The 12,493-nt window shown below is 44.1% G+C and overlaps 1 protein-coding gene across 6 annotated transcripts in view; it reads left to right on the plus strand.

Moving 5' to 3' along the window:
- Window positions 1–12,493, plus strand: part of PSEN1 (presenilin 1) — a 1,663,637-nt gene that overhangs the window by 1,495,371 nt on the left and 155,773 nt on the right. The gene's annotated exons all lie outside the window — the stretch shown is intronic.

Below are 12,493 nucleotides of genomic sequence, written 5' to 3' on the forward strand. Positions count from 1 at the left end.
AATGCCATACATTTATAGGCCCTGTACTGTTAGCTGCATTTCTTCTTTTAGAGGCAGTATGTTTCAGGTAGCTTGTAAAACCCTATCGCTAATAGCAAAGGCCCTTAAGATTGACATATTGTTGGGAGGCAATGCTTAGATTTGCAAGTCATGGAGATAATTAAGGGGTTGGTGTTTTTTGTGGCTTCTGTGAAAGGAATGTCTTTCTGTTGTAAATGGTCTGAAACCTGTGATAAAAAAGTTGGGTCAAGTTGTGTCCTTTGCACTTTTGTGTTTAACTCTGTTATAACTGGTCATAGATGTTCTTCGTGTTTCACTGTTGCAGTCATTACATTCGGGTAATCTGCTGGCAGGTTGCCCTCAGTTGGCCTGAATTCCAAAGTCTTTGGTCCTGCGTCGGTTGCTGTCTTCTCTTCTATGACATCAGGTCGTCAGGGGTACAAAACATGCAGCCGACGCCATTTTCTTTAGTCTTTCTTGCCGCGTGGTGCCCGAAGCAGAAGCATTTCGCAAGTGCCGGTCGGCCGACTACTGAAATATTCAAGTTTGAGTTTCAGAACCCAAGTCTTCACTAAAGCTAAGTACCCCGTTGGGGAAACTTTTTTCTTGCTTTTTACCGATGTCAGAAAAAGTTAATAATTGTATTACTTGTGGGAAGCAAATACCTCATAAGGATTTTCATTTATACTGTATTCCCTGCCTAGGCCCTGATCACAAAGTGCCTGGCTGTCAGTTTTGTGCTAGATTTAACCAACGCACTATTAAGTGTCGGTATATTTTTGCATCAAAGTATTTTGGAAAGAGATTTAACTACCCAGAAATGTCGTCGGATAGTAATCCGACTACCGGAGTACTTAAAAAACGCAAAGAAAAGGGCAGAGAAGGGCAGTCGAGATCCAAAACAGATGACAAAGTTTCTTCTAAGCCAGTCGCCGGTTCGCCGGTACTCAGTGAGGTGCTTTCGCAGCCCCTGATACCTGCTACCGTCAAGTCGCAGGCCTCTACCGACACCCAAGTGGGAGTCTGGCATGCCGCAAGATACTCAAGGTATTGGACTGACGGCTATATCTCCCTCAGATGGGTCTGGAGCCGCTAAGCAGGCACCGGCTTCTGAGGGTGTATTCAGACCTCAACATTTGTATATCAAACCGACGAAAGCTGCAAAACCAAAGACAAAAGCAACTTCTAAAACTAAAAAAAATGACGTATGAGCCACGTGCACAGGCCTCTATGCCTAAAAAACAGATGAGCAAAATGGCTGAAGACCTTATTACCTTGATCAGAGGTACCCATCCCCCTCCTGATAAGAGGCCTAGGCAAGACACTGATTATGAATCTTCAGATCAGGTTTCTATTTCTTCTGATTCCTCTTCTGATCAGGAATTATCTATACCTCCCTATGAGGATTCTGATGCTGAGGAGTCTATTCTGTCTGCATCTCCTCCTGAGGATTATTCATTTGGAGAAACCTTGCATACTTTGAGGGAGCACTTCCACTGGGAGAGTCAAGACTTCTCAGAATCAAAAAGAGGCTCAAGGATTTCCTCCTCCTTTCTCAGCACAGGCCTTTAGCCATTCCCCCTGTTTTAGACATTGTGGATGATGTTTTTTCGAAGTCAAGCTTGACCCCTGACTCCTTACCTCAGGCTCCCAGTAAGCCTGACAGATATTACGGGGTCCCTGACTCACATACATTTTTATTTAGTAACCCTGCTGCTGATCCTGAAACTATTTCACAGGGTCCAAAGGGAGCTAAGGCCTCAACAGCAAAAAATCCTACCCCCTCTGACAGAGATTGAAGGGCACTGGACAGATGGGGAAAAAAAGGTTTATACATCTGCAACCTTGACAATCAGGGCCTTAAACTGTCAGTTTCATATGCTTAAGTACCAACAACATGTTATGGGATTGCTGAAACAGAAAATGATGTTGATTTCAGAATGTGCAGAAAATAAAGAATTGAAGGAATTAGTGCATGCAACTGAACAAGTTGGAAAGCATACTTTGCAATGTGGTTTTGATTCCTTAGAGGCCTCCTGCAGGGCCGCAGTTACTGGATCTGTGATTAGGAGGCATGCCTGGTTAAAGGAACAGAATTTGCCTGATCATGTTAAAGCTAAATTGCGAGATGCACCTTTACAGCATGATTCTCTGTTTGGTATTAAGGCAGAAGAGGTTTTAAAGAAAATGGAAGACAAAGCTAAGTCTATGCAAACTGTTAAAGACTTCTTACAAGTGCAGCCACCAAGATTCAGTAGACACTGGCCTACAAAAAACTGGTCCTTTCCTGTGTCAAGCAGAGCTCTGAGGGGCAAATCCAGACGCCCTAAGGGTTCCAGATACCAGGCGCAAGATTCATACAGGTCAAAGCAGTGGGGCGCTTCCACCTCCAAATCTGGAGGAGATAAAGCGCAAACCTACAGAAAGCAATCCCAATGACTTCCCTCTGCCTACACCAAGCACTTATCTTTTGGCACCCATAGGGGGAAAATTAGCACTTTTTGCTCAAAATTGGCAGTTAATAACCCAGGACAAGTGGGTACTAAACACCGTATCACAGGGATACAGATTTCATTTCCACACTCTGCCAATGGCAAATGGTTGGCCAGATCTGCCAAAAAAACAATGGGCAGAGGCACAGAAACAGGTTACGTCCCTCATGGATATGGGGGCCATTCAGACAGTACCAGAACAGGAAAAAGGAGAAGGTTTTTACTCGACTGTTCTTGGTACCCAGAAAGGACAAGGCCTGGCGGCCAATACTGGATTTATCGATTTTGAACACATACCTGGACATTCCAAAATTCAAAATGCTGACTTTGCAGCAGCTTCTACCCATGCTGGGCAAGAATGCTTGGATGGTGACTTTAGACCTAAAAGAGGCATACCTGCATGTCCCAATAAGACAATCGTGCAGAAGATACCTCAGATTCAAGGCTGGCTTAATGCATTACCAATTCTCTGCACTGCCCTTTGGCTTATCTACTGCACCCAGGGTCTTTACAAAGTGCCTGGCACCAGTAATTGCATTTGGTAGACAAAAAAGTTTACAGATATATCCTTACTTGTACGACTGTCTCATTCAAGCAGAGAACAAGGACACTCTTCTTCGACACCTGGCGTTTGTGAAAAGGCTTCTAACATGCCTGGGCTACACAATAAACAAAAAGAAATCACAACTGGTACCCTCTCAAAAGATAACATTCCTGGGTGCAAGCTTGAATACAACTGCCCAGATGGATAACCTCATGCCAGACAAGCAAAGGCAACTGACTACTTACTTCAGACTGATGGCAACAAAACCCCAGTTATCTGCAAGACAAATTCTGCAGGCTTTGGCTTCATGGCATCCTGCATCCTACTGATTCCATATGCAAGATTGCATATGAGGAAACTTCAGTGGTACCTAAAAAGTTTATGGAGTCAACATTCTCACAGTCTGGAAGCAATGATTCCTCTCATTCCCTGCCTACAACAGGAGTTTCTATGGTGGGCAAAGACATGTCACCAAAACATGGGACAGGCCTTCACTCTCCCCCCTGCCAGCCAAACCTTAACAACAGACTCATCGGATTATGTCTGGGGGGCCCACATGGCAGGAAGATGCATTCAGGGCATATGGACCCCAAAACAAATGCATCTACATTGGCAGTTAATAACCCAGGACAAGTGGGTACTAAACATCCTATCACAGGGATACAGATTCCATTTCCACACTCTGCCAATGACAAATGGTTGGCCATATCTGCCAAAATATCAATGGGCAAAGGCACAGAAACAGGTCACCTCCTTCATGGATATGGGAGTCATTCAGACAGTACCAGAACAGGAAAAGACAAAGTTTTTGCTCAATTCTGTTCCTGGTACACAGAAAGGACAAGGCCTGGCGGCCAATACTGGATTTATCAATTTTGAACACATACCTGGGCATTCCAAAATTCAAAATGCTGACTTTCAGCAGCTTCTGCCCATGCTGGCCAAGAATGCTTGGCTGGTGACTTTAGACCTAAAAGAGGCATACCTGCAAGTCCCAATAAGACAATCATGCAGAAGATACCTCAGATTCAAGGCTGGCTTAATGCATTACCAATTCCCTGCACTGCCCTTTGGCTTATCTATTATGCCCAGTCTTTACAAAGTGCCTGGCACCAGTAACTGCATTTTGCAGACAAAAAAGTATACAAATATATCCTTACTTAGACGACTGTTTCATTCAAGCTGAGAACAAGGACACTCTTCTTCGACACCTGGCGTTTGTGAAAAGGCTTCTAACATGCCTAGGGTACACAATAAACAGAAATAAATCAAAATGGTACCCTCTCAAAAGATAACATTCCTGGGTGCAAGCTTGAATACAACTGTCCAGACGGCTTACCTCACGCCAGACAAGCAAAGGCAATTGACTACTTACTTCAAACTGATGGCAACAAAAGCCCAGTCTTCTGCAAGACAAATTCTGCAGGCTCTGGGCTTCATGGCATCCTGCATCCTACTGCAAGACTGCATATGAGGAAACTTCAGTGGTACCTAAAAAGTTTATGGAGTCAACATTCTCACAGTCTGGAAACGATGATTCCTCTCATTCCCTGCCTGCAACAGGAGTTTCTATGGTGGGCAAAGGCATGTCATCACTCTACCCCCTGCCAGCCAAACCTTAACAACAGACGCATCAGATTATGCCTGGGGGCCCACTTGGCAGGAAGATGCTTTCAGGGCATATGGACACCAAAACAAATGCCTCTACATGAGAGATGCTAGCTGTTCAAAATGCCCTAACAGCCTTCAAGGACTTACTTCATCCAGGACAAGTACTGATAGACGTACAACACCACAGTCATGTGGTATGTAAACAAGCAAGGGGGCACACACTCATACCCCCTTTGCAGATTAGCTATGGCACTGTGGGACAAGCTCAATTCCTGCCAGGAAAACAAAATACACTGTCAGACGATTTATCAGAAACCTTATGGAACCTCACGAGTGGAAACTAAATCCACAAGTCTTCAACATGATAACAGGGAAATGGGGGAGCCCAGACATAGATCTATTTGCCTCTCCTCAAAATTATCAGTTGAAAAGATTCTGCACAAGGACTTATCACAGACAAGCATGGAAAGTGGACGCCCTATCCTTCAGTTGGAAAAAACTATCAGTTTACGCCTTTCCTCCTCTGCCTCTTCTCCCCAATGTCCTCCTAAAAGTCAGACAAGAGAAACCAAAGATGATACTAATTGCCCCGGACTGGCACCGCCAGTACTGGTACCAAATCCTAAGGAACTTGTCTCAATACCCAGCTTGGACCTTACCTCAAAGACCTCAACTACTGTCCCAGCAAAACAATCAGATCCTGCACAATCAACTACAGACACTGAACCTGGCAGCATGGCTGATCATGTAGTCATACAAACGACACCTCTCAGTAAAGCTGTGATGGATGTCATTTTGGAAGCCAGAAGGCATAGTACTAGAAAATCTTATGCTGACAAATGGAAGAGATTATGTGCTTGGAATCGAGCACAAGGAACTGATACAGCAGAACCAAATGTTTCTCCGATATTACAATATTTAACAGAGATGCTTGACAAAGGCCTATCTTTCTCATCAATTAAAATCTATGCCTCTGCCATTTCAGCTCATTACAATACAGATCCACCAATTTTTTCTCATCCTTTACTAAAGCAGTATCTTAGAGGAGCCAAAAATGTAAGGCCAACTAGAAGATCACCATTACCTGCATGGGACCTCAATTATGTGTTGGAAAAGCTCACCCTGCATCCATTTGAACCAGCCTCTATCGCTGATATAAAGTTCTTATCATGGAAAACAGCTCTGTTACTAGCAATTGCTTCAGCAAGAAGAGTATCAGAGCTACAGGCCCTCATGGCTGTAGAGCCTTTTATCATATTTTACCCAGACAGGTTGTCTCTGAGGACAAATCCTACTTTTATGCCTAAGGTGGTTTCCAGTGTGGCTCTTAACCAAACAATTGATCTGCCAACCTTTTATCCAAATCCGCAGAACAAGGGGGAGATAATTCTGCATTCCTTGGACGTACACAGGCAAATAAGATTCTACTTGAGCAGGACTAAAGCTCTAAGAAAAAACTGAGCAATTACTAGTGTTATATGCTGCAGGATCTGAAGGAAAGGCTATTGCAAAGCAGACAGTTTCAAAGTGGATAAGCCACTGCATCTGTTTCTGCTGCTTACACCATGGTAAACCTGAGCCCAAGGCCATTAGGTCTCATTCCACCAGAGCTCATAGGTTCATACTAGGCTATCTGCCCTAGGGCATTTATAAGCCTAGCCAGTGTGTGTTTGGCTTTCGCCACCCATTTTAAATTAATTTTGCTATGCCCTTTTTGAGGTAAGTATACAGTGCCTCTGTCTAACAGTGACACAGAAGTGATACCCGGGGTAAACCTACGATCTCCCATCCACTCATTAAGATTCCTCTTGAAGAGAGTAAATGAGGGACTCTGCCTAACCTGGACTGGGATTTTATTCCAGAGTGAAGGGAGCCTCTGGGTTATGAATCTGTCCCTCCAGCATGTCCTATTTATTTCAGTGCTGAGGTTCAAGTCTCTCGAGCGCGTAGCTCGATGGGATTTGGATTTTCTGAGGTGCAGCATGTCCATTAATTCCGGGTTGGACATGGCTTTATACGTCAGGCACAGATCGCTTCTGAGCAGGTGGTATGCTACTGAGTAGAGCTGGAGTTTCTTTAACCAGGCAGCATATGGCATCTGTTTGAGCCCTTTGATCCTCTTGGTGAGGTACTTTTGGGGTCTTTCCAGTTGCTGCAGGTGTCTGGTAAGGTATATCCCAAAAGGGGTATTGTACTCAATTATGGGCCTGATGAGGGATGAGTAAAGAGGCACGATGACCTCCCCTGATCTAGATGTGAATCCCTTCATGATTAGGTGGGCTATATAAAATGTTCTTCTAACCACTTTATTTATGAGGTCCATGATGATCCTTTCCATAGCTTTGCAGACCAAGCTAGTCAGGCTTATGGGGCGATAGTCTCCAGGATCCGTTGAGGCACCACCTTTGTGGAGAGGGACCACTGTTTCTGTACGCCACTCTTTGGGTACATATCCTGTAGTAAGGCTGAGATTGAACAGTAGTTTTATGTTTGGGTTTAGCTCTTCTTGGAGTTCATGTAGGACGCAGCCTGGGACACCGTCTGGTCCCATTGATGCTGTGTTTTTTGCTTTGGAGAGGGCGGCTCTTACCTGAGCATCTGAGATGTCAGGGGGGGGCAGCACTCTGCTGGGATAGATATTTGCCCTTTGGTGGGAGAAGTTTGCGCTGAACCTGTCAGCTAGGATGTTGGCAATGTCTGTGGGTTTGGTGTATTTTTGTCATTTTGGACTAATTCTGAGCATATCTGGGAATTCCCACCCAGGTTCCTAACATAACTAAAGAAAGCCTTGTGATTATCCTTAGTGTCCTGTGCAATTTTTCTCTCAAAGCTGGCCTTAGATGATTTTATGAGTGCCCGTAGTTTTTTGCTAATACTGATCAGAGATGCCTTCCCTTTTTGGGATTTTGCTCTATCATGTAGTAGCTTCCTCCTTCTATTGTATAGTTTGTTTATGGCTGGGGTCCACCAGACAGGACGTCTGCCTTTGGAGGATTAGTTCTTGGTTTTATTTGGGATTGCATGATCCATGCATTCCTGAAGGTGTTCATAGAATGCGTTTATAAAGGATTCTGCGGTCTGGGCCATATTTTCCACAGGCCCGGGGGCTTTGAAGGATTCCACCTCGGTTTTGAGGAGTGTGAAATTTACTTTAGAGAAGTTTTTCACTGTGGTTTTCTGGGCAGGGGGTGGGGTCGGGATGTGAATATCCAGTGAGATTAGTTTATGGTCTGATCTTACCAGTGAGGGATACACTTCTGGTCTGGAGCATAGAGTCCCCATGTTGGTGATGATCAGGTCCAGTATGTTTTCCCCTCTTGTGGGAGTGGTAACAAGTTGTTCCATAGCATTTGAGTTTATAAATTCTAGGAACCTTTGGGCTAGGGTGTTGGAGCTAGAGTAATGCTCCCAGTCTATGTTTGGGTAGTTGAAGTCGCCCAATATAATGGTGTTTGGAGAGACCTTCATATTTTCCAGTGTTCTCAGGAAGGCTGAGTGGGGTTCCTGGGTTTGGGAGGGTGGTCTGTAGCAGGCTATAAACTGGAAGGCAGTTTTACCCACTGTTAGTTGCACATGGATAGTCTCTGATGCTTCGTGCCGTGCCACCAACCTGGAGGTGTGGGTATCTTTGACGAATATTGATACTCCCCCTCCTTTTGTGGTTCGGTCCAGGTTTTGGGGCCGAAAAGCATGGTATGAGGTATAACCTGGTAGTGCTGGGGTGCTCTCGGGAGCCTTGAACCAGGTTTCTGTTACTGCACAGATATCGATGTTCTCCATGCTAAGGAGAGTTTCGAGTGTGTACATCTTGAGGTTTAGACTCCTGGCGTTGAGTAGCATTACTCTTAGTTTCTTATCCCTTGTGATACCTATGGAGGTGGGTTTATCTTTTGAGCCTTGCCTAAAAAAGGCACTATGGGGGTAGCAAGAGCCTTTGCCAATATCCGAAAGCCCAGGGGTGACAGGTGCAAGCCGTCCCTAGCGAAACATCGTGGCTTGTCGAGCATGTCATCTCAGGCTGACAGGCATTGGATCCCCTTTGAATGACACCAATACTTAAGCCAATTGTTGAAATTGATCATCTTGTCTTCATATTGTGGCATCATTCTTGGTGAGGGTAAGATGCTACTCAAGGTGAGGGTCATACCGGCCTGGGCTACATGCTCAGAGAGCTCCTCTATGTCTCTTTTCATGTAGTCCTGGGAGGTACGTCTCAGGTCATTCACACCAGCATGGACAATGACTGAGTCATATTTGTACTTGCCTTGGAGTGACCTGAGTGCTTGTGTTATGTTGCGGATCCTAGCGCCTGACAGGCAGCTCACCGTGACCTTCTCCTTGTTCAGCCTGGTGAGCGGGACGTCAGTGTGCCTAACGATAGAGTCACCTATTACAAGTGTATCAGGTGTGTTGTTTAGCCTTAAGGGCTGTGATTGTTCGGCACACTGGCTTTGTGAGCTATGTGTTGCACGTGTTTTGTTTTGGGGTAGCGGTTGCTTGGGTGTCTGCTTTGGAGGTCTCTGCTGCTTAGGCAGATTTTTATTTAGAGCCTCCGAGTATGTTTTTGTGTGTTTGTGTTTGGTTTGCTGTCGTGGTAGGTCTATGTGAGACTGGAATTGTAGTGAGTGTGGTTTCCTTCTCCTCCTGACTGGTTATGCCAGTACTGAGTTGAGAGAGCTTAGCCTCCAGTTTGGCTATATGGTTGCATCTCTCGTGTTTGAATTTGTTGGGAGGAGGAGAGGGTTGTCTGTGTACATGAGGCAGTTGTAACATTGCCTCAAGATTCCCAGATTCACCAGCTGGACCGGAGAGGAGATTGACAACTGACCTTTGAACATGCTAGAATAGTATTGGGAATTCCTTTATAATTGTAAAAAAGGGCCAATGGGGAACAAGTTACTCAAGGGGAGTTTGTGAGGGTGTAGTGCTTTTAATTTTTTAGTGCTGACTTAGTGAGCAAGTGCTAGGTAACTTAAATGCAATGTGTTACAGGTAACTTAAATGCAAAAACGACAAACATTAACTTTCTTTCAAGTGAAACAAGGAAATAAGTACAGTACGCAATGCATATATCACTAGGGATCCACAGAAGCGCTGAAAAGCCGCGTTTTAGGTGAAATTAGAGTTTCAGGGAAATAACAAGCAAACAAACAAGCAAACAAGGTGTACCAATTTCAGTAAGAAACGGTTTAAATATGCAGGCACTATAAGCCTTTAACCAGAAATTCCTAGCTCAGAAGGGCAGAGTCCAGCCTCTCCTCCCACAAGAGTGCAGACCACGAACCTTCTTAATGTAAAATAACTGACCTGAAGCCCAAGTGCTTAAACTAGAACTAATACACTTTTAGAATAACAGACACTGAGCCCTCAATCAGCAGTTCCCAGCTTAGAAGGATGTAAGCCACCTGTTCTGCCACTACAGTGCAGACTACAAACCTTCTTAATGTAAAACAACTGGTCTGAAGCCCAAGTGCTTAAACTAAAAGGCTTAGAATGAGTTACACCAAGCAGTTATAAATACAATTGAGCACTTTTAAGATGACGCAAATGCGAAATAAAGTAGGAAGAAACACAAATACAGTAAAAGCAGATACATTTTTTTTTTTTTTGGAAAGAGAGAAAGGAAAGAGAGAAAAGGAGTAGCAGAAACTAAGCTGATTGGCATTCTCAAATGTTCTCCCTGTACTGGGTAGAATGAGGTACAGCTACTTCAGCAGCCTTTCTCAGAGGAGTACCAACCAAAGACATTCTAGAGGCTGCTACTTGGAGTGCTTTTCACACCTTTACAAAGCATTATCATTTGCCTCTCTACTCTATGTCCAGGGCAGGCTTTGCCACTGCAGTGCTGCAGGGCCTTATAGCCGAACCTAATGCTGTTTAGCTCCAGCCTCCCAACCATAGCTTTGGGATTCTACCTAAATGTAATGATTGCAACAGTGAGACACGAAGAACATAGTACAGTTGTGTACACTTACCATAAACGTAGATGTTCAAGTGTATTCACTGTTGCAGTCCAGGTTACCCTCCCGCCATCCCCTTGTCATTCTGGAGTTTATCTTTCCTTCTCTATCTTCTACAACCTATGTGGTGTATTTGCTTGTAGATGAAGGTAAAGTTTACACTGATGCATGTATATATATATATATATATATATATATATATATATATATATATATACATATATATTTTTGCTACCGTTTTGGGGGCACCTGACATCGGGGTCAAGGAAAAACTAAAGAAAATGGTGTCAGCTGCATGTTTTATACCCCTGATGACCTGACGTCATGGAAGAGAAGACAGCAACCGACGCAGGACCCAAGACCTTGGAATTCAAGCTGACTGAGGGCAACCTGCCAGCAGATTACCCGAATGTAATGACTGCAATAGTGAATACACTCGAACATCTACATTGGACACATATAAAGGCTCCGTGCCAGTGGTTAAAGTTTCTAATTTCAAAATCCAGTTCCTGAGGCACATATGCAGTCTCCAGTACATGTTGGGGATGCTCCTCCATAATTTCATTGTAAGGATACTGCCACAGTATCATTTATAAACCATGGCAGTTACATTGCAGGTAAATGTCCAGACACTGGCCTGAGTTCTAGAATTTAGGATGTTCCATGTACAGGGCTGGTCTTTCATATTCCACAGACTTCAGTATGATATGAAGCATAAACAGAAAAACACCTGAACCATCTTTACTTCCTTTTTGCGTGAAGGAACAATTAAAACTCTGCTCATTAGTTCATTCTGGTCATTTCAGATCTGCAATAAATATTTTTATTGGGGATTTATCTCTACTGGTGTCCTCCGATGTTACTGTTGCACTATTCTTTACAAAAGGGATCACCTGCCAATGATAGCCCAACATTCTGCCAATATACCAGAGCCTTTAGATTTTATAGGCACTGTACATCACATGTATGTTCCATGCGCAAGGAGTAGGGCGTAAAGGTGACGTATGGATGCAGACACTCGGAACTACTTTGCCACAAGTCCAAACACCATTATGTAACATCGGTCCAAATGCCCTTTGTGCTGGTTACCAAGCTATTTTCTGATAAGAGCCCCACTGGGGTTTCTTTTCTCCTTTTTTATTTTTCAGTTTTGCATTATATGTGTTCACATCAGCCAGAAAGGGAAAATGTCAGAGCAGGAGGAAGTCAAGCTTTTTTTTTCTAAGACCCTGTGTAGTTATATCCCTATACCTTGAGAACCAACAACTTAAACTGTTGGCTGATGGTGCTATGGTGCAGTCCTCCCATCCTGAGTGTCGGCCATCTGCCAAGAAGAGGCCAGAAAGACTAGACCTGATCTGGTTGCTGTCCAGCCTCCCTAGACATCTCTCTAGAAGCTAGTGAAAGCCCTGAAGACCATCAAGTGCTTGCTTCAAATTCCTCTTTCCCAGGCCCGTTGGGAAGCTAGCAGGGATCCGAGTTCTTGCATGTCCATAGAGGCTTTTCCTACGTCTGTTCTGAACTTTGAGGAACCTCAGCTGATTATTTCCAAGGGACCGAGGGGGATTCCACAAATTTTAGTGAGGGAAAAGCTCCTACTACAATTATTGAATCCCACCATGGGTCTGAACCTCCAAGGGTCCTTAAGACAAATGTCTCACTTGAGAAAAAGCAGAAAACTAAACATATTACCCCTTTTGCTAAAGATACCCAATGTGAATGGCAAGATTTTACTCAGGGTCTCTCCTCAAAAAGTGTCAGTGGTCAGTGATCTTCCACTCCTGTTAAAAGGCCTAGATAATTAGATTCCTAAGATGAGGACTTAAATTTTGGGGAGGAATCCCTTGCTTTCTCCTCTCAAATTCCTTCCCTGTCTAGACTGTGGT

Source organism: Protopterus annectens, chromosome 6.part0, assembly GCF_019279795.1.
Source record: "Protopterus annectens isolate FY-2018-M chromosome 6.part0, PAN1.0, whole genome shotgun sequence".
Taxonomy (NCBI): domain Eukaryota; kingdom Metazoa; phylum Chordata; order Ceratodontiformes; family Protopteridae; genus Protopterus; species Protopterus annectens.